The sequence below is a fragment of the Tympanuchus pallidicinctus genome, unplaced genomic scaffold (assembly GCF_026119805.1).
Source record: "Tympanuchus pallidicinctus isolate F22 unplaced genomic scaffold, pur_lepc_1.0 scaffold8, whole genome shotgun sequence".
Lineage (NCBI taxonomy): Eukaryota > Metazoa > Chordata > Aves > Galliformes > Phasianidae > Tympanuchus > Tympanuchus pallidicinctus.
In genome coordinates, this window is record NW_026294802.1 from 33,859,077 (window position 1) to 33,879,404 (window position 20,328).

The 20,328-nt window shown below is 36.9% G+C and overlaps 1 protein-coding gene across 4 annotated transcripts in view; it reads right to left on the minus strand.

The window, feature by feature from the left end:
- Positions 1-20,328, minus strand: part of TMEM117 (transmembrane protein 117) — a 192,172-nt gene that overhangs the window by 86,667 nt on the left and 85,177 nt on the right. The window lies entirely within an intron of this gene.

Sequence of the window (20,328 nt, forward strand, 5' to 3'; positions counted from 1 at the left end):
CACATGCATATGCCTTTCTGCCCTGAACAGAGCACTCGTAAGATCAGACTGACAGAGACCACCATCTCAAAAAGCAAACTCAGGTCCCAGTTCAACAAAGTCTGTCGTACAAGCAGCAGTTTATAGACCACAAAGTGAAATGCAGTCAGCAGTGCCACTCACCAGCTCTTGTCCCAGTCTCTGCAGCAGGGATGTCTGTTACACTGGACTATCTGCTACTCTCTTACTGAATGCCATCTGCTTCCCATTAGCATGCCTTTCTCATGCTGGTCTCATTGGGTATCTTTCCATTTTGATCATGAAATAATATTCTGTATAAATAAATGACTTCACGGCTCATATATCTGTATATTTCTTTTTTTTTTTTTTTTTTTTTTTTTTTTTTTACAAGTCCAAGGATTAATTTTGTCCTCCATCTCTCCAGACTGACTTACTCTGGATTTATATTCTGGATATATAAAGTGATATAAAAGAGCATTCTTTGAGAGTCAATATGATAAGCAGGAAATATGCCAACTTTCTGGAAATCCGCATTGCCTCTATACCATCCCATAAGCATGCAAACATAAAAATGTCTTTAGAAAGTGCTTCTAGACAGGTGAATGAATCAGGGGCAGAAGACATTACATTGCTATATGGTTCCAAAAGAAAAGAATGAACTATTTCAAAGGGAAGAGTTAACATCCTTTTTCAGTGCATACCAAACAGAAACAAGTAAGGCATATTTACATGTATTTTTTTAGCTATAGCATAACAGTTATTATTTGAGCACTTAAAATGATATTTATAAAGGGTGCTATTTATGAACAGTAGTTATGTGCCCAAATCCTTCTATAACATCTTAAATACACACTATGTGCACAACCATAGTACTTTACAGCCAAATGCACAACAAGCACAGGCAGTATACAGAATCACAAAATCACAGAATCCTTAGAGTTGGAAGGTGCATGTATGATTTCTCTCACTATGCTCAAAAAAGTAGTCCTATTGCTGTGGGAAAATACTGAAATACTGTTAAAATACAATTTGCCTCCACTCACTGTTGGTTTTGTAACTGTCACTTAATTATTTCGTTGGTTTCAATGTGAGAAATCCTGAACTGATACGAACGAATCTCCAAAACATCTTTTTTGGTCCCCTCTCTTTATTCACATCTTAAGATTCTTGACATTTTTTTCTATCCAAGAAGTTTCTGTCTTTTTAATTTTTGCAGTATTTTTTCTAGCATGCATTGTGCAAATGTGTTCCACTCCAGAGAAAATCCATTAATGATAATTATTTCAGTAGTATTATAGAAATTTTATAGACACATCATTTGCATTTTTTTTCTTTCTTCTTAGCAGCATGGCAGCATAAGTTCTGCTTGAAAATAAGTCCCGTGGCTTCTGACTACACTCCATTCTCATTAATTGCACTACAAATTAGGAACCCACCAATAAATGTTATGGCACAATGATTAGGAATAGATTAAGTTTTCAATTGGAACACGACTAGCAGGAGATTTCTACAGCTTATATTGTTTTGTGACCTTTTCCATTTATGAATAAAATCAGTGAATTTAAGATCTGCAGTTAGCTTTGTCAGATTAAAAAAAAAAAAAAAAAAAGGAAGCCTTCTGCAGTGTTTTAAGCCAGCTGACTTTGCACAAAAGTAGTCAGAGAAAGGCTCATGTGAGACAATGTGCTGACACTGGCAATTTCCAGCTGAAGGATGGGACAAAAAGACTGGAAGAGGCCACTTCAGAAAGTTCTGTACAACCTTGGACATGTTCATTTCCATATTTTGTTTGACCCCCCATCATCACAGTGATAAATACATGCTGCTTTGGATATATAAAAAAAACACACCCAAGTAGACAGATAATACCATTCACACAGAAATGTTAAGGAAAGCAAATGAACAAAAGCCATTTAACTCTAGCTAAGTTCAAATGAACTTGCTCATGCAGCTGTGTCTGTTTGCTATATTGGTGACATTTTGTCACAGTGTCAAGCAATGGGCATATTTTGGGGTATGCTTCATTTTTTTCTGGAGTTGCCTTGTAGACAGATGATGCTTCTCTTTCATGTGAAAAACAATTGAATGTGACTTGCATTTTAAATAAGTTTCTAAGGAAACAGTACTTCTTGTCCCAGATCCACAGTCTCAGATCCAGGGAGCTTCACACCATGTTTGTATTCTCCTCCTCTTAAAGATTTTCAGATTTTGATTCAGCCTTTAATGTTCCGACTGTTCAAAAGCTAAACATTGGCTCCCCTTCACCTGAAGGCATCACAGTCATATCAATTCGCCCTGAATCAACCAGGCAAAGGACGTAACCTTTTACAACTGCAGCTACAGCTATAAATCCTTACATATCTTTGCAATGCCTCTTTTCTCCAGAAGAGGCAGTGAGACTCACACAAGTGGATTGAGAAAGCATAGTTTTGGTTTGCCAAAGACAGTTCTTATATTCTGTTTGTTTGGATGATCGTGACAAGTTGATACAAATATAGTGCATGATGGAAATACAGTTTGAAACCACAAAGGTACCTACTGAAGAATAAACTGGTCCCTCAAAAGCCCAATGTGTAAAAAAGAGATAATTTCCATCGAACTGCAAAGTTAACTTTGTGATTTTTGACATGAAAATCCAAAACATCTTCTGATCACTTCTGAAGTATTAGGGACAGTTCAGACCCTGTCTTGCCAAAATCAAAGTCACTATCAAAAAGGATGAAAAGGCTAAATTCTGCTCTTCATTATACAGCTGGGCAATCTCTAAAGGGCAATCACATCAGTGTGAATGTATGGTAAGGATGTTCATTATTTTATACTCACCCAAAAAAACCCAAAATTCATCCTAAAGACTTCGCTGTTCTTTTTGAATTCTTGTGCATCACAAGGTGGTCAAACATACACCTCATTGTTTGTTACATTCTCACCAGAACTATTTGACTTAAATTGCAGACCTTACACTCTTGGAGTCCGTCACATATAGCTCAGTAAGCATCAGTGTGGGGGTATGGCTGATTTAGAAACCAATATGCTATAAAATTGCTGGAAAGTACACGTGGAACGTAGAGCACTTAAAAAGATACCAATCTTTCATTCACTGAACACTGAACAACATTAAGAAAATTATTCAGTTCTAATTACGGTACACAGTTTGAGAAATCACATAAACAGTTTTAGAAATTATACCAATGGCAAGATGGTTTCTAAATATTAATTAAATATTCTACTTCAAAATATTTCATGCATTACTTCCTTGCCATCTGTACTTGTAGAGATACAGAAAAAGAAAAATGCAACAACACCTGGTTAAAATTATTTGAAGGTACTAATGCTACACTACTTAAATTTAAACTCAGTAACAGTATTTACTCTCTCATAAAAACATATTCTTTACAGCTCAAAAGAATACCAAGATATTCTTTGTGTAGCCTTGTCATACGTCTACAAGAAGTGTCAAACTATATTTTTAGCTATGGAGTTTACTTAATCCCACGAGACTTTATCTTGCCTTTATGTTGACAAATGAACAAGGCTGAAATATAGGGGACTGCAGCTTCTGTCAAGATACAGTGTATTTCAAAAGGCACTGTTCTTGCACAGCTGTTTCCTTTAAGCTATTGGCTTAAAAACAGTTTTATTACTCTTCTGGGATTGTTGTTGAACTCCTCAGTAGCTGTAGTTAATTGTCTCCAAGCTTTACATTTCTAGACAAGCCAAGAGAATGCAATACAAATATAAAATGATACCAAATGTGATGAGGGGACTTCCATAACTGTTATTCAACAAACAAATGTGCCTGACTCAATTTTGTTACTTCCAATTTCTTGCCTTCCAAAAATATATTTGTGGTGTAGTACGAGACTAAGGGGAAAAATGTTGCCTGCATTACTTGTAACACCGTCTAGTTACCAATACAGGCAGTAATTAGTATTTAAAAATAATGCTTTGTTTCACATCCCTGATTTCATATCTCTTTAATGTGCCTACATTCAACAATTCTAAAAGGGCCTATCAGCTGTTTCTTCCAGTTCTATTTCTTCTATGCTAATAAACAATACATCTCCACAGTTTCTAAATTCTACTAATAATTCCTAGCAGATTGAACTTTTTATTCCAGGTTTTGTAAAACCTTGTTTCCCAAACACATCCTCAGATTAAATTAGGCCTGGGAGGAGCCCTCTGATCTCAGACTATTTTCTGGACATTTTTAATAAAAACAAAATACTGTGTACTTGTATAATTTTAGATCAACAGAGACAGTTTCTGCTGGGCTTTTTTTAAAATTATTTTTATTTATTTTTATTTTATTTGTGAGAAGGGTAACTACACAGACCTGTAAATTCAGTAAATCTACATGAAGAGCAATTATGTTCTTCTTATCAAAACAAGTTGAATCTCGGAATCCTTTCTAAGTTTCCATTTATGTTAAAATGAAAAACTATTGCTGCATAGAGAGAAAAGGGAAATAAAAAGAGCCAGTATGGTTCTGCAGCACCAGAGAACTAAATGAAGTTGCTTTCTCTGTTTGAATATTTGGTCTGGACATCTTCATTACACCATCAGGATTATAGGCTTTCCTTTACCTTATAGAAAGAATTGATTATGGGTCCCATCTGACAATCTGACCAGGCCCCATGGAACCAGGACAATCCTCTTTACTTTGCATCACATCTGTTGCCTTCTCCAGTCCTCAGTAGGATATGTGACCATTAAGGGACTGCTTTCTGTCTTCTAAGTGTATGTCTGACTTGTCAGAGCTACTTTGCTGAAGTAGCCAATGTGTTTTCTTATATCTGTAAGGGGGGCAGGAGAAGAAATGAAGGTAGGCTCCTATTACAGTAATATGTGTACTCTCAATCAAGCATTATTCTCCTGCAAGGCAAATTACTAAAGCAGAATTGCCCTGGTATACCCAAAACAATTTTAATAGATGTTTTAAATTTTATAATGTGAGGAAATGTGCAGACATCTGGTTCAGTACATGAAGGGCAATTGAGGATGTGCCTGAAAAATAACCTATAACTGGCAGTCATCTTAGCCCATAAATAGTGAGCAGCCTAAGAACTCCCCTAAGTTTTCCTTCAGAGCAGCATGCTGCACAACAGAATCTCTCCTTGAACAGGGATGCCTCTTGAGATTATTCCTGTCCAGAGATCTCTTACACCTTGACATCAAGACTCTTTGCCAGTACAGATTTAGAAAGCAAGGGGGTCCACTCTGAACCTCATGACTCAATGAGAGGATCTCCTATATAAGTATGTTTATCCTACTGTCTATGCAGTAAATAAACAAGTGTATCTGGACATAGCAAATCTTTTCTAGTCACTGTCTTATTTACAATTATGCTTTGTTAAATCATTATATTGCATTCATATTATATCAATAAATAGCTTCTCTCTTACATGTGCAGTGTCGTGTAGTTGATTCCATCCTCGACAGATATGCACATTTTTGTTCAAAACTCCGACTAGTTCAATGCAAATACAATTTTGTTGTTATTTTGAAGGAAATTAAAAAGCCACTGAAAATTTGTATAGGAAATTAAAAGCCTCACTGCAGAAAGCAAGGAAAACAATCAGAATAGAAAAGGAAAATTGTTCCTTATTCACCCAGCTATGACAGAACATTCTTAATCATCTGGTCAACAACTGTCACCTTATGAGCAAACTGTAGAGCACAAAATCTCAATAAAGACTGTATCCTGGGGATGTAAAGAATGAAGAGTGTGGAAAAAATACTCCTAGATCCTGTCAAACCACTACTTCTTCCTCTTCACTCTCATGGAAGACAATGCAGAAATGATGAAAATCTGCACCCTGCTAAACATCAACATTTTGATGTATAAAGTAATGAAAATCATACTTCTCTTTGGTGCCTACAGTCACAGATTTGGCAGCGATGATCAACACATGTATGACCTCCAGGCTTGACTACTGCATCTCATTATATCCAAGAGTAAAAAACTCTCACTGCTACTGAAAACAGCTGCCAGTTTGCTTAGCAACACAGCCACTGTGAATACATCTTCCTGGCACTTTGATCTTTATGCAGACTCCTCTGTATTTCAGGGTCCAGGTGAAGGTCATTACTGTGGTCTTCAAAACTCTCTGTGGGACTGGCCCAAGGTACTGGAGAGACTGCCGTCCCCTTTGCAGCAGTGACCTCCTCTGACAGTTATGCTCTCCTGGAATGAAGAAATTGTCAGCTGAGAGAAGAGGCTCAGCAGGGTGGAAGATCTAACTTTACCTAAGTTAAATCTCCATGAGAGTGATATCACTCCGAAGAGAGGGAAATGACTACATCTGATGAGCTGCAAATCCCAGATCTTTAGTTTCTCTCTCCAGTAACTGTCCCATCCACACTCAATCAAACCACGGAAAAAACACAACAGAAATGAGAGCAACAAAAAAAAAAAGACCTTAAACTATATATTTAATAAGCTTTTTTCCCATATTTCCATAGGAAAAAAAACACACAAGAGAAAGAGATTCCAGTCTAGCAGAAAGTATAATCATGTATTTAACCTGAAAAGCTGGGTGCCTTCAAGCCTTGAAAGGATTGGGTGCCAACCACTACACTGTATCATAAGTGTCAAATTTAAATACAAAATAGACATATAAGGTCAAATGAGTAATACCCTTCCATAATTTTTCCTACTGTACTACTACTAGACTAGAAAACAGGTCTGGAAGACTGTTTATACCTTACCTATATACCTATACCTTACTAGCAAAGATGCTTCAATCCCCTTCTGCCATGACGTGCTTTTTCTGTTACAGTGAGGAACAGCTCAACAGCAATATCAAATTCCAAGAAGACTGCATAAAGAATTGCATTTAAACAGAAGAGTGCTTGAGATGGACAGAAATATTTCCTTGATTATTTTTTTAAAAGGATAAGGGGATTCAGTCATAGAAAAATCATACCTGCCTTAATAAGGGTTGAAAGAAAAAGGGCACAGACTACCATAAACATTTCTCAAAATCAGATGGAACAGAACTGAACTTTTAACACTCTTCCCATGTCATCATGACATCACACTTTACCCATACCTGAGATATGAGCGTCTGAGGAAAACTACTGCCCAGACTTTAAAAACCTGTCAGCTGGTGGAAGCAATCTGACTGTCCGTAAACCCTCAGGTAATACGATGACCTAGTGTGAATACAAATATATATAATTCACTCAAGGGATTACACTTTTGACATCATAAACTACAAGAACATTGCATGAATGCTTTATGGGCAGCAGCAGAGACCCAAGAGCAAAATCAACATTGCTCTCTGAAGTAAATCAGAATTTTATACGGAATAGACTGTGAACTCTTCAAAAACTTTTAAGAACATAATGAATAATTCAAATTTTCCTCCAAGTGACCTCAGTGAAATTATGCTGAGGACTGGATTCAGTATTTATAAGTGAACTGAAACTGAATCAGGATCTACTAGTGCTATATATACGAGTACTACAGCCCTTCAAGGAGCCCCTCATTCCATGGTTCGTATGCTTGACCTAAACACTGCTTTTTATTCCAATGTAACAACAACAGGTAGGGGATGATCATTCTAGTGTGGTCAATCAAACTTTGGAACAGGTGTAGTTACATCTACACATTGATTCAATGTTCTACTCTTCACTTCAAAAAATATTTTCGCTCCTAACTTCATCAGCATGTTTAACCTGTGTTGACAATATAAGGACTTCCTAAAAACCTTGTAAGTACTAACTGCTGATAGTTGAGACACTCAGTATACTTGTATAAGCTACAGTCAGATGGAGAGCACATGGAGCGCTTCTGTAAGGGAGCCATGTTGTTCATCTGCCCAATAACATCGTTTGCGAACACATGGTAATGAAGTGAAGCAAGTAAACCCATGTTAGCATTACATTTTATAATTTGTTTCTATTTGAATAAAACTGATTTAATCTGCTTCTCTTCCAAAAATTGGTTAATCTTCTGTATTCATTTATACTTCATTCTGAAATGCATTATATTTTTAGAAATTATTTTGTTTTTCATAAAGCAAAATTCTAATGCTAATCTGAGTGTTCTCTGACAAGTCTATCCCACGCTGGAGTACTGCAGCCAGTGTATTTCAGCTAGCATCTGTGTATCCCTGTGAACAGCAGGTATAAAGATGTAGTTTAATTGCAGAGAAAGAACAACATTCACCAATTTCTACCTTGTGCAACTCTTCAAGACAACAGTTACACTAGGGTTAATGTATCCCATTGTGTCTTCTTTAATTTCCTCTAATTTTGTTTCGAAATCATAGCTACTAGTGCCTTGCTGTGGTCAAGCCCCTCCTTCACTCCTGCCTATCTCCAGAATTCTGTTATACTGAAAGTCTTGTGGTTTACTTCAGTTAAAAACTCAAGTAAAAGGTATACAACCGTATATAAGTTATGGATGTATTTGACAGAGAGGTCTCTCATGGTCTGAATAGGAACACACAGATAAAAGAGAATACGTATCAGAACTGCACAGCAGGGCTGGTCCTTATTGCCTGTGAGAGCTGTACACTTGTATGCTGTTGCCTCTGAGCACCAGAACAAATAACATCACCGCAACAGAAATCACAACACACGTATGAGCAGGATTTGCTCAAGACACAAGAGAAGAGTGAAGCAATTGAGCGAAGGCTAAAAAATTCAGGCAACACTAATGTTTATTATTATTACTGCATTCCCTCAGCACTGTATAACTTGCAAAAAATAAAAATAAAAAAGCACCAGTAAGAGACGGTCAGTGCCTTAGGTCTTACAGCACAGACATGTCACAACACAGACAAGAAGTATGAAAGACGAGGGCATCATAAACTAAATCAACAGATTTTAAATTCCAAATGAAGGGAGTTCAGCATGCATTGTGAGGATGTTCAGTCTAACAAAGCCGGGCTTGGAGACTTGGAATGAACAAAGTATGAAAGCAGAAAGAAATCTGAAGGGGTCTAAAGTATCAACATGTGGTATACAGAAAGGAGGTTGGCAGGAAGAGAGATAGGTAGAACTAAGATTGAGAGATATTTGGGAACCAGTATGAATATAGCAGGCTATAGGCACACAGACAGAAGTAGGTAACGTAGGGAATGACCATTTGTAGGGAATGACCATCTTTTTCACAGTGACTGTTTGAAATGAATGATAAAGGATGAGATGCTAGAAAAGAAACCTAAGAAGAAAAAAGCTAATTTATGAGGGAAAAGATTATGATCTCATAAGCCAATAGCTAGATTTCAGAGACTTTAATATAAAATCCATATCACAGCCAACTTCTCAGTACCCTTCTGGTTATCCCTTCCTGTCAAATTACTGGAATTTTATAACATTTCTGAGTAATTTGTCAGTAATTTTCATTACAGCAGTATAAAAGCTCCATTCTAAGCATCAAACAAGCCTTCAATAACCCAGCAGAGCAGCAGCACTTAACCTTCAATGTTAGAGTGGCATAGTGCTCTCACTGTATCAGATCATCAGCTCTCAAATCTCTAAACTTTTCCAAAGGCAAAACAAGATGCAAATCTGACCTGACAAGACACCAGAAGTATTGCTTAATGGAGGAATAATCAGGCAGTGTTGGCACCTGTTCTGAAGTCACTCTCAAATATCAGGTTTGGAGCATCATGTGGCTGATTCAGGGCTATCAAGCTTCCTCAAATTCATTTAACAGCTGCTTGTCAACTAAATGGCATAAATAACCTTGGATATAGGTTAAATAGGGAAATAGGTTAAAGCAATATAAATTGTAGGTTAGCAAAGCATGCGGATGGTATGTGCCCAGTCTGTCTTTGGCCATGCCAATAAAAAAAAATGCCACAAAATCACTGCAGGAGAAAAGATTCAACAAAAATCAACAAGTTGAGGCTTTCTGTGGTCACAGGCCAGCTTAGTAATACATAAATCATATTTGTTTGTCTTATGCAGATTAGGGTACTCTGGGACTAATAATATCTGGTTGTCTCACATAAATTAAGGCTTTTTTCCATTGATCGTTAAGATAACACAAACAAGATACCTCTGAGGACTGAGTCTGTGTGCACACATGCAAGTTTTTATCTACAAATGTCCATCCAGACATCCCAAATCAATCTCAAGATGTAGATAACTTAAGCAACATTTCTTCCTAACAAGTTTGTTAATTAAAGATAAAATATCGGATTCTGGAGGATATACCGTCCCGCTTGTTCCCACTGCTGTTCACACAGACCTTGATTTCACAGTGCTGTAGTACATGAATTTTTTATGTTTTATTTTCACTACAGTTTGATTTCATTCACCGCTGCATGACTTCAAATTTTATGTGAAGTTCTTTTAACGTTTTACCAGGAAAGCTGTGCCATTCTGGAAGTACTCTTTTACCTTCCTTAATTCCAAGGGCATGTTTGCCAGTAAACATTGCTATGCTTTAACTCTGCCTTGTTGGTGGAACAACTTCTGGCATCTCTGTATCCCCTGCATTCAGACACGTAACTTTAGTATCATAAATGCAAACAGCTAAGTTTGTCACCCAACAGTTCTTTTATTTCAGTTCTTTCTTTTCTTCTTCACAGTTTAGCTGAGAAAAATAAGCAGCTTTACAATATGATTTATTTGCATGATTTCAAATGCCCACTATACTCCACGCACTTTACACATCTTTTTCTCTCCACTGATTATTCTGGTAGTCCAGAAAAATCAATTCAAATAAAGACAAAATCTGCAGCTCATGGAGGATAAACAACATTCTTTCTGTGATCAAACCACCACTTGGTGCTCATTCTCCAGGTCAGGTCTTAACTCAAATATGCAAATATTCCCACTTCCAGCTTTTCCCATAGTGAAGATCATTTAGCAAATGGATAACCTAGAGATGAAATGTCAAGTGGTATAAAAAGCAAAGAAGTGGTGGTATAAAGCTTCCTCCATTATTTGCTGTGGATATTTGCAAGGTCTATAAGAGATAAAAAGAAGGCCAAGAAACCGTGTTTTCAGGGGGAAAAGTATTAACCTGCCTATGAAAACTGTAAGACATCCTAACTTGAGCTGCACCTGCCCTAGAGCTGGACTTTTGCCCATTATACAGAGATGGATTCAAACACCTACAAGACTTGTCCTCCCTTCTGACAGCACTCTGACCATTTTGCAGTAGATCCCATTGTCAAATACTCTATTTAGGTTGTTTCTTTACTACAAAATTAGGTTTTAGGGTGGCAGAAGTCTTCACAGGAAAAAAAACCCAACACAATCAGCCCTATGTTCTGTGACTTATACACAGATTAAGCCAAGAGAAGGGCAAGTACAGCCCGATGCATCCCCCACTTGGAAACATCCCTTCATCTGATTACAGGCAAGGAGAAACCTTAAGGTATGTTTTCATCACTGGCTAGGATAAAAACCCAGAGCAGCTCCTGTTTGTGATTCTCTCATGCATTTAGATGCCATTTCTATAGAAGTTATTGTTGGCAGAGGCACCATTTAGATATACTGGAACACTGCCATCAGTGGAGATAGAGAAAATAATTTTACTTAAAGACTTGAGGAAAACAGTGATGGGATAAAGATGGAGCAGAGAGCAGGTTTTTACCTCCACCACCAATTCTATACATGACCCAGACAAACACCAAAGCATTTCTGACTGCAAGATACAAGGATTGACAATGTGCTGTATAAAATAAATCTTTTTGTCATCAATTACACTAATAAAAGGTCAGTGTAACTTTATCGGCAGCTGTGGGTAACACCTGATTAAATTGGTCTGAAAAAGCTTAATCTGTAAGCATTTTCTTTGCTTCAGTTCTTTCCTGTAAAACAGGGATATTTGCATACCTATCTCCACAAATTACTATTGAGATCAATCCCTAATGTCTGCAAAATGCAGAATTTTTTTTATTACTGCCAGTGTAGGAGGCAGTGATTTCGTTTGTGATTTGGAAAAGCATAGTACTGCAAGAAATTACAAAAATAGCTGTTTAATGGAGACTTTAAAGGTACTTTAAACAAAAGTTTAAGTGAAACTTGACAATTTTTCTACCCATTAAGAAACTACTTAAAGATCCCATTTCAAGTTATGTAAAATAACAATAAAAAGAAACTAAGAAAGATTAGAGTCGACTCACTGAAAGCCTTTTGGTAAAAGTTGTTAAATAATTTTTAGCTCAAATACATTGAATTTTTATTTTAATATTTATTTTAATAAATTTTAAGAAGAAATAGGGTAATTCTGCTGTAGTCGTTAGAAACTTGGGTTTTAGAAACAGAGTTTTTGGAAGCAATTTTTTTTTTCTTTTAAGAAACTGTTTCAATAGGTAATTTTTTCTATGTTTTTTGATCATAATCCTAAATTTAGATTTCAAAATCTGAACATAAGCCCAACTTGACATCTCCTAAGATTTCCCCATCTCGTGCTCAGCTTTATTGCCATTTTCCTTACATACAAGGTGGAGTCCATGACTGCAGTTACAACTTGATGAAGGGTTCTATTATTTCTTGGCTGGTTGGATTAAGAGAAGACTTCTCACACAATTGGTTGTAAACAAGTTCATGTATTATGCAGTACCATACAGGGAAATTAATTCTGTTCTGCAGTTACACAGGCATTTGCTTAATTGCTCTTCTGATCTTCAGAATGTGTGGATTGAATTGACTTATGGGAACACCAGACTCCATTTTCAAGGTACTGTAGTTATTATGAGAATAACCTTCTTGATTTTTCAGATGTACCTCAGTACAAAAGGAATGTATTCTGGCAACCTAAGCATTCAAGCTATTTTTTTCTGACCACACTCAAAATGTATTTTCCCAATAAAAGAGCATCAGAGATGAAATCGAAACAATAAGAATTCATCGCTGATTTGAGTTACGATGATTACACCATAGGGAATGTCAAATAAGAAGTGTAAAGAGAGGAGACAAGTCTATACAGAAGAAAAATTGACACCAGAGGCAACTGCAGCTTCTTCCAACTTCATAATACAGTGGTTTAATAATGTAGTTTAAGACTAGCAATAACTTCTTCTTTCTGTATCATTTTCAAGTGAACTGTCCCTTGTAAAGGAGCAGGGATTTTATACATCATTTTGTTAGACAAGAGTATTGTGTTTTTTCATAATAAAATGGCCTTTTTTCCTCTTTTCTGTTAACAGTTTCCAATAGTCCGTCCTGCATACCCTAGAGGAATTCGGAATTAAAGAAATGCTTTGCTGTGTACCACTGCCATCTGCTGCTAATCTCTCCCTGTGGATTCAGAACATCTTATTTCACCATATATTTAGTACACTAAAGATCTTTGGCTGAATTTACACAGTAAGTTCAAATATTTTTTTCCCCTTATCCCCTTCCCATTCCACTATAGAGTTCATCATTACACATCTCAGATTTATTGAAGTAATGCTTCAGTTTTGCTTCTAGCAAGATTTTTTATTTATTTTATTTTTTGCCAGTCAGTGAAAAAGGTTTGTGTTTGCAGGATCAAGCACAGCCAGACAACTGTTCCAGAAAGGAAGTGTCCATCTTTGGGACTCCAACAATTTACACATTTGCCATCTGTACTGAAAGATCTTCAATCAGAACACGTTATTTCCAGAGCCCCAGTGTTGCAGCACCCACGCTTTCACACCCTCTTTAAGGAGTACATCACATCAATGCAGAACTGCTGCATAAGTTCTTTAATTTATACAGTACTCTGACTTCAGCTTCTAAAGACATGTAACCAAGATATGTCAAGATCTGTTGTATAAACACCATCAAGAAGCAAGTACAGCTGTACATGAAAAAGAGCAAAACAGAATATGATAAAGAGGAAACATTAATGTAGAACTCCAAGTCTCACTGTAAGTGAGAGGGCTAGCTGAAGCTACAAAACAAACCAGTTGAATAAGATTTGATATGTGGGAAAATGTATCTTCTCTCTTACACCTTCTCTTTTGAAAAAGACAGAACTATCTTTCACCTATCACATCTGAAGAGCAGAATAGCTCCCATCAATACTTGACATGATCCTTCATTCATTTTTAAAGCATCTCAGAACACTGAAGATTCCAAAACACAGATCATCACTGTTCTGAAATCAAAAGAAAGACTATGCCCAGAAAAAAAATGCACAAATATGTCTGGGGTTAAAAGGAATCAAGTGCCAGTTCCACACTCATCACAGCCAGAAACCAGTCACCTTCACTTCTAAGCACACCACTACATCACTGTATAGGTTGTCAGGTCTTGGCTTGCTACTGCACTCTCCCCTTCTGTTTCAAATGGTTGAGTTCCTGACTCCCTACATGCAGAAGGTGTCTATGTAACAGAAAAAGCAACCACAGAACTCCCACTGAGCACTGAAATCAGTGATGCACACTGTGATCATGCAGCTCAGGGCAAGTCGTCATGGACTTTCTACTATTTTTGTAGAATTCTAATTTGCCTGTTGGTTATACTTGTTGCATCTTTCAGTTCTTAAGTCAGCACAGTTAAGTCAGAAATAGGTTTCTGTATCTTAATAGTGAAATCAGTTAGGAAGCATTAACAAATACAAAGTCTTATCTCACTCTAACCATTATCCTAGAAGTCTTTGCAAGAAACAGCACTGGTTTCAATATTATAATACCAGAAAATCACACAATAAATGTCACATGAAGAGATTTGACTTCACTTTTCAAATCAGATAAAGTTACAAATTTTCAGAGGAATGTGGTGTGTGCCAGGGCAGTCAATAAAAAAATAAATTAAAACCAAAAGCAAACAACAAAAAAACCCAGTAGCTTCTAAATAGTAAACATCTTTTTCAGTTTCCTGCACCTCCTCAGCCTCCTCTTGTGCTCCACTTCTGCCCAGTAAAGAACAGATGCATCTTGTTCCTACCTGCTTGCTTGCTTGTTTGTTTATTACTATCTTTTCTCTTCCCACGAGGAAACTGTTTCCTTGCTTTGATAGTAAAAACCTCACCTAGGCAGCTGGAAGTACAACGCTCTGCAGTGTTCCCTGCTGACAGTAGCTGGGGCTGTATTTGTTTAAAGCTTCATGGAACAAATACACTTTTGCACTCCTCGTATTACTTTTTGTCTTCTAGACCCTCTCAAAGAATGCCCACCCTTACGATGGCACAGCATTAACTTTCACTGTGAGCATCTCATACTGACTGGTGCAGGATGCAGGATGGTAGATAAGATGAATGAGTGATATGTTCCAGTACCTGATTTATTCTGAATGGTGTCCTTTTGTTTTTAACTCAAGAAATATCACCACATGGAACTACAGAACAGCATCCTTATACATAATAGTTATTATTTTGGTTTTGAGTAATCAGAAAATTAATGCTAAAAATGTACCTTGTTCTCTGAACCAAAACCCAGAAAAATTACTTCCACATCCATGTAGTTGGATAACTCCAACCCTCAATGTCTACTGTCATTTCTAGCCTCATATTAAATCCTTTTTAGAATAAGTCAGTCTTTAGTGGTTTAAGTCTTATTTCCATATAAACAACTGCAGCTTCAAAAAAGTAAAAACACATTATTAACCAAAACCAGGGCTATTCAAAACATACAGTTCATATGTGATCCCACATTATTGATACGTAATCATGAAAGAATTACAGAGCAGATACTTCTGAAAGAACATGCTGCTGTTGAGCATCTATCCATTTATTCTTATCACCCAAGATATCAAAACACATACTGCTTATTACCAACACAGTCTGCAAGCAGTAGATGGAACAGTTCTAGGGGAAATAAGAATAAGGATGGAAAATAAATGCACGCAAGGACCACACATCTGAGAGAGCTCCAGTTATCAGAAAATCCTTTTTTGCCTTCAGGTATTTGCTTGATCTATGACTGAGGCTGGGTGATAAATTAGTTCTTGCAGAAACAGCAAGACTGCCCATCAACTAGCTACCACACCAATCAGGGCACCTGTGTATAGTGTACAGCTTTATGAAAGAATTGAGAGAGGTCTTTGTGGTTTTTGGCAATACTCAAAGCAGAGACACTTTCCAGAAGGAAAGTAACTTGAACTGCAGTTGGCAAGTGTTCCAGTGATGGCAAGAAGCTCCACAGCAATCTTCCAAGAAGCAGCTTGTTGTCAACATGGTCAGTCTCAGCAGGCAAGGTCTAACTTTTTCATTTCTCATCTCTTCACAAACAGTGTGGGAATTTCTGTTGTTGTCAGTTTAAAAAAGAGACATTCGTCTTGACACCTCAGCCCACAGATATGAAGTGAAAGAGGGAAAAACAAGTATGTAAGTATGTTAATTTTTCTAACTCTGTAAAATTTGGAAACTGAAAGCACAAAGAATTTAAGGCTGTGTTGTAAAATGTATTATATTCAGGAAGAACACCAGGATATGTTCCACCAGAGCACTAAACACTGCAGAATAGCAGAAACTCAGTGTTGGGATTACTGGGTTGGGATTCTGCTGGGTGAACCCTGACTGACCATCAGCAGACTTTTGGTTTCAGTAGAAAACCCCATATTATCATCATGATTCAGATCTGAAAAGGGAGTGAAGAGCTTGACTAAAGACTAAGCTGAGATTCTGAACTTCTTTACTGATAATTAACACAATCTCTTAAGCAAGCTTGTAACTGTTGTGGTAAGACCATTCATCCACTGCATTGCTTGGTCTGGGAACAGAAGATCTGACATTACTTCTTTATATCTAAGGCAAAAAGAACTACCATGGAGTAAGCCTAGTTTTTCAAAAAACGTTCTCAGTCCACTCCTCTATGTTTTCCAATTCTGGATCAAATCTAAATAACATCAGAGTGCCTGAAACATCAATCACAGCAATTTCACATATCTTTATTTTGTGTTCATTTATTGACAAAGAAGACAGAGTTCTTCAGATTACTGAAAATACTCAAGTGTTGCAGGGAAAAACTTCTTAACTCACAAGGCTTAGATCAAATAAAAATCAAAATATTTTATTGATTTACTAATGATACATCATTAATCAGCAACCAGCCAGCACTATAACAGATAAATCACAATGCTTGGCATCTAGCAAATACTAACATTCTTTGAGATCCTTCTTTGCCTAATTCCCAAAAGCTCAAAACAATACACATGACAGACATATAGGTAAGGTATCACAGACATGGACGTTACAAGAACATACACCCCTCCCATTAGCATGAGTTCCCCCAGTTGCACACATCTCCTTTTGCAGATATGAGTGCTCCTGCTTCGTGTGTGTCCATGTCATTCACTCCCTACAATCTGCTAATTCACATACCAGAAAGAGCACCCCACAAATATACACACACTCAAGGTCCAGGCCCCTGCTTGGTGCACTGTGCACTGTCAGAACAAAAGTTGGATATGTGCTGCTCACAACAGTCTGAAGGGAGCATGCTCTGTCTGCCCAGCCAGACAGCACACCATGGCAGTGGGATGACTTCTGGCAGAGTCGAACTAAGTTTTGACTTCTGTTCCACTTCTTTCCTTTATTCAGTCTCAAGTTTTCATGCTTCTTCTACACTCATTTCAAGATAATTCCTTCTATTTTTCAAAAGTCTCTCAGCAATTTCCTATTTACTGCTTAATCTAACCGACAGTTTTCTTCTTTAGTGTTATTAGGTTCTAGACAGGCATCTTCTCAGGTAATTTTGAGTACTGTATTCACAGTTACATTCCTCTCATTATCAGTTTTTGTCATACAGGCCATAGGGTGGAGGTGTGCTAATTCTCCCATGCTTACGATCTACCACCCCAAGCAACAGAAAATTTCTTGAGTTCATCAAAAGACACTCACCAGATACAGGTTGTCAATGAATGACATCTCCTTCTGCACAGCCTGCACACTCCTCTCACTAGGCTCAGGATGCATGCTGAGCTTTGCTACAGTGCTCACCAGGTTCAGGATTACTGAACTAATATGCATGAACACATGCAGAGTGAAAAGAAAATGATCCACAGTACAATAAATGTGTGTACGAGGTCGCAGAAATGTGCACAGAGTTCACACTCCTTCAAAAACAAAACTGTTGGGTGAAATTTCCCATATATTTAAAATAAATCCTTGAACTATTTTTGCTTGCCACAGGAAGGTGTCAGATAACCATTTGATCATTCAAATCATTCATACATCATTGATATATGTGTGGTAGCTTCATTGAAATCCTAGGACAAATTTTGGGGCACAACACTGGGCCTTCCAATTCTTACTCTTGAATTCTGAGATAAAGCTGAAAGTAGTCTTCTCTAGAAGAAAATAGTGAGGCTTTTACTGGTAGATATAACAAGATATGTCTTAAAGTCCAGAAAATGCTTATCTTCAACAAAGGCACCTACTGTGAGGATGAGCTGAAAGAACTCATTGGCTGGGAAAGAGAGAAGGATGAAGCAACACCTCTGGCAATGCCTGGTCAAAACTCATATGACAGGGTAACAGGGAATATAAAAAAAAGATGGAGTTTGAAAAGGCAGATAATTATAATCCAGAGCACAAGAACAGATGGCTACACCATCAATCAATGAATAAATAACAGTGCAATCTGACTTGATGGGATGATCAGATGAACTCAGATGACACCAGACACACTCCACCTTATATAACTATATACCAGCCACAAAGAAGAGCAGGATGTGTACACATTTGTGCCCCAGAAAACAGAAAACACAGAATTAGCAGGTTTTGTATGACTGAGCGTTTAAACGCCAGTTGTGCCAATGTCTTTGTGTACGGTATTTTCTAGAGATAGAACAAGTAGCTACAGAATGACTCTGCAACTGCACTGACCCTTACGAAGAGGAAGAAAAGTAAAAATGAAAACACAGCAACTGGCATTGTGCTTGCTTCTTTGAATGGAAAGAAGAATGCTGCCACCAGTGATGTTACTCACATTCCTGTGCACTGATTTTAGTAATCTGTCATACACTTTGCTCCTTTCATTTGACGCTTCTGTGTTCAATTTCATTTCCACTACTGAAGCACAGTGGAGTTGTTAGCTATACAGTATTTTAGACACCACTGCAAATTCAATTAGAGTTTTATTTTGTCATTTGATAAGTCAGTGAAACAGAAACAATCAACAAGATTGACTCTGATCACAGTCTGAATTGTCACACTCTGTCCTTGACAGAGGAATGAGTTAGAAAAGGTGTCATTCATTCAAGACTCCTGACTCTCTCAACTATCATGGAACAAGCACCAAGATGGCAGAGTTTTCACTGCTTCTAAATTAAAAAAATACACTAGCCTTTGCAGAACGGTATTTTCTTGAAAGAAGGATCTCTCTTCAAGACTCATACAATCAAGAGTTAACATCTGTGGCTATCATTTTATAAAGTATGTATAATATCTCAGAAGGTTATTTTTAACAATCATGCTACATTTCCTTTCATCATTCTTTTATAGTGATGCCCTGCCCAGTACTAAAGAAGGTTTTCATTTTTTAATCATACTAGCATTTTATTCTTTATTTATTGGCACTGCAGTAGTTTGGTGCTTCTTTTGTAACATGACGGTATCTGCGCTATCAAGGTTGCTCACTTCCTTTGAACATGCCCTATTAACACAAACACACTATGAGATGAAATAAAAACAGAAATCAACCTAATTTCTGCAGAGTGGTAACGAATCCTTCATTCCATTAGAATGTCAGAATAGGTACCCATGTCTCAGAAAAAAATGAGGACAAGAATAATCTTTTGTCTTAAAGTACACAAGGGGAGCACTTCAAAATCATTCAATAACTTGTTCTCCTATTCTGCAAATAGATCATATTTTTCAAGATTTTAATGGCAATAATGAAAAGTAAATACCTCCAAATACTGTTAAATTTTTCTGCCAATAGTTTTGCAAAAAAAAGCAATGTCAACAAGTAAGCACATGCTCTTTTTACAGAAACAAGTAAAGAATAAAGCGGACAGTGTATAATCTACAGGTACTGGATATCTACCAGAAAATAAAATCAAGTTACTGGAGCATAATGTATGCGTTACATTACTTCACCCTGCTTAATATAATTAATAATTATTAAAATTATATTTTTAATTTATATAATTGTAATTTATTAATAATAAATTATACATAATTTAATATACTATACTGTATAGTATATTAAAGCATTATGTTGATTTACAGAGAAAGGTCACATCAGCATTTACAAGGTCAAGAGTTTTAAGCAAGTATACATTTACTGCTATTAAATATTTCTATCACAAACTAAGGAAACTGTACTGTATCCACTGCTTGTACTGCACAAAAGGAGAGAAAAGGTGTATCAAGCAAGGCCAAGAGGGGTCCAGCTTCAAATTAAACATCCACCAATTTTGGTTCCTGGTCCAAAATTATGACTAAAAACAGCCACCTAACTATGGAAATATTCAAAGCTTGGTAAGACCTTCCTTATCTAG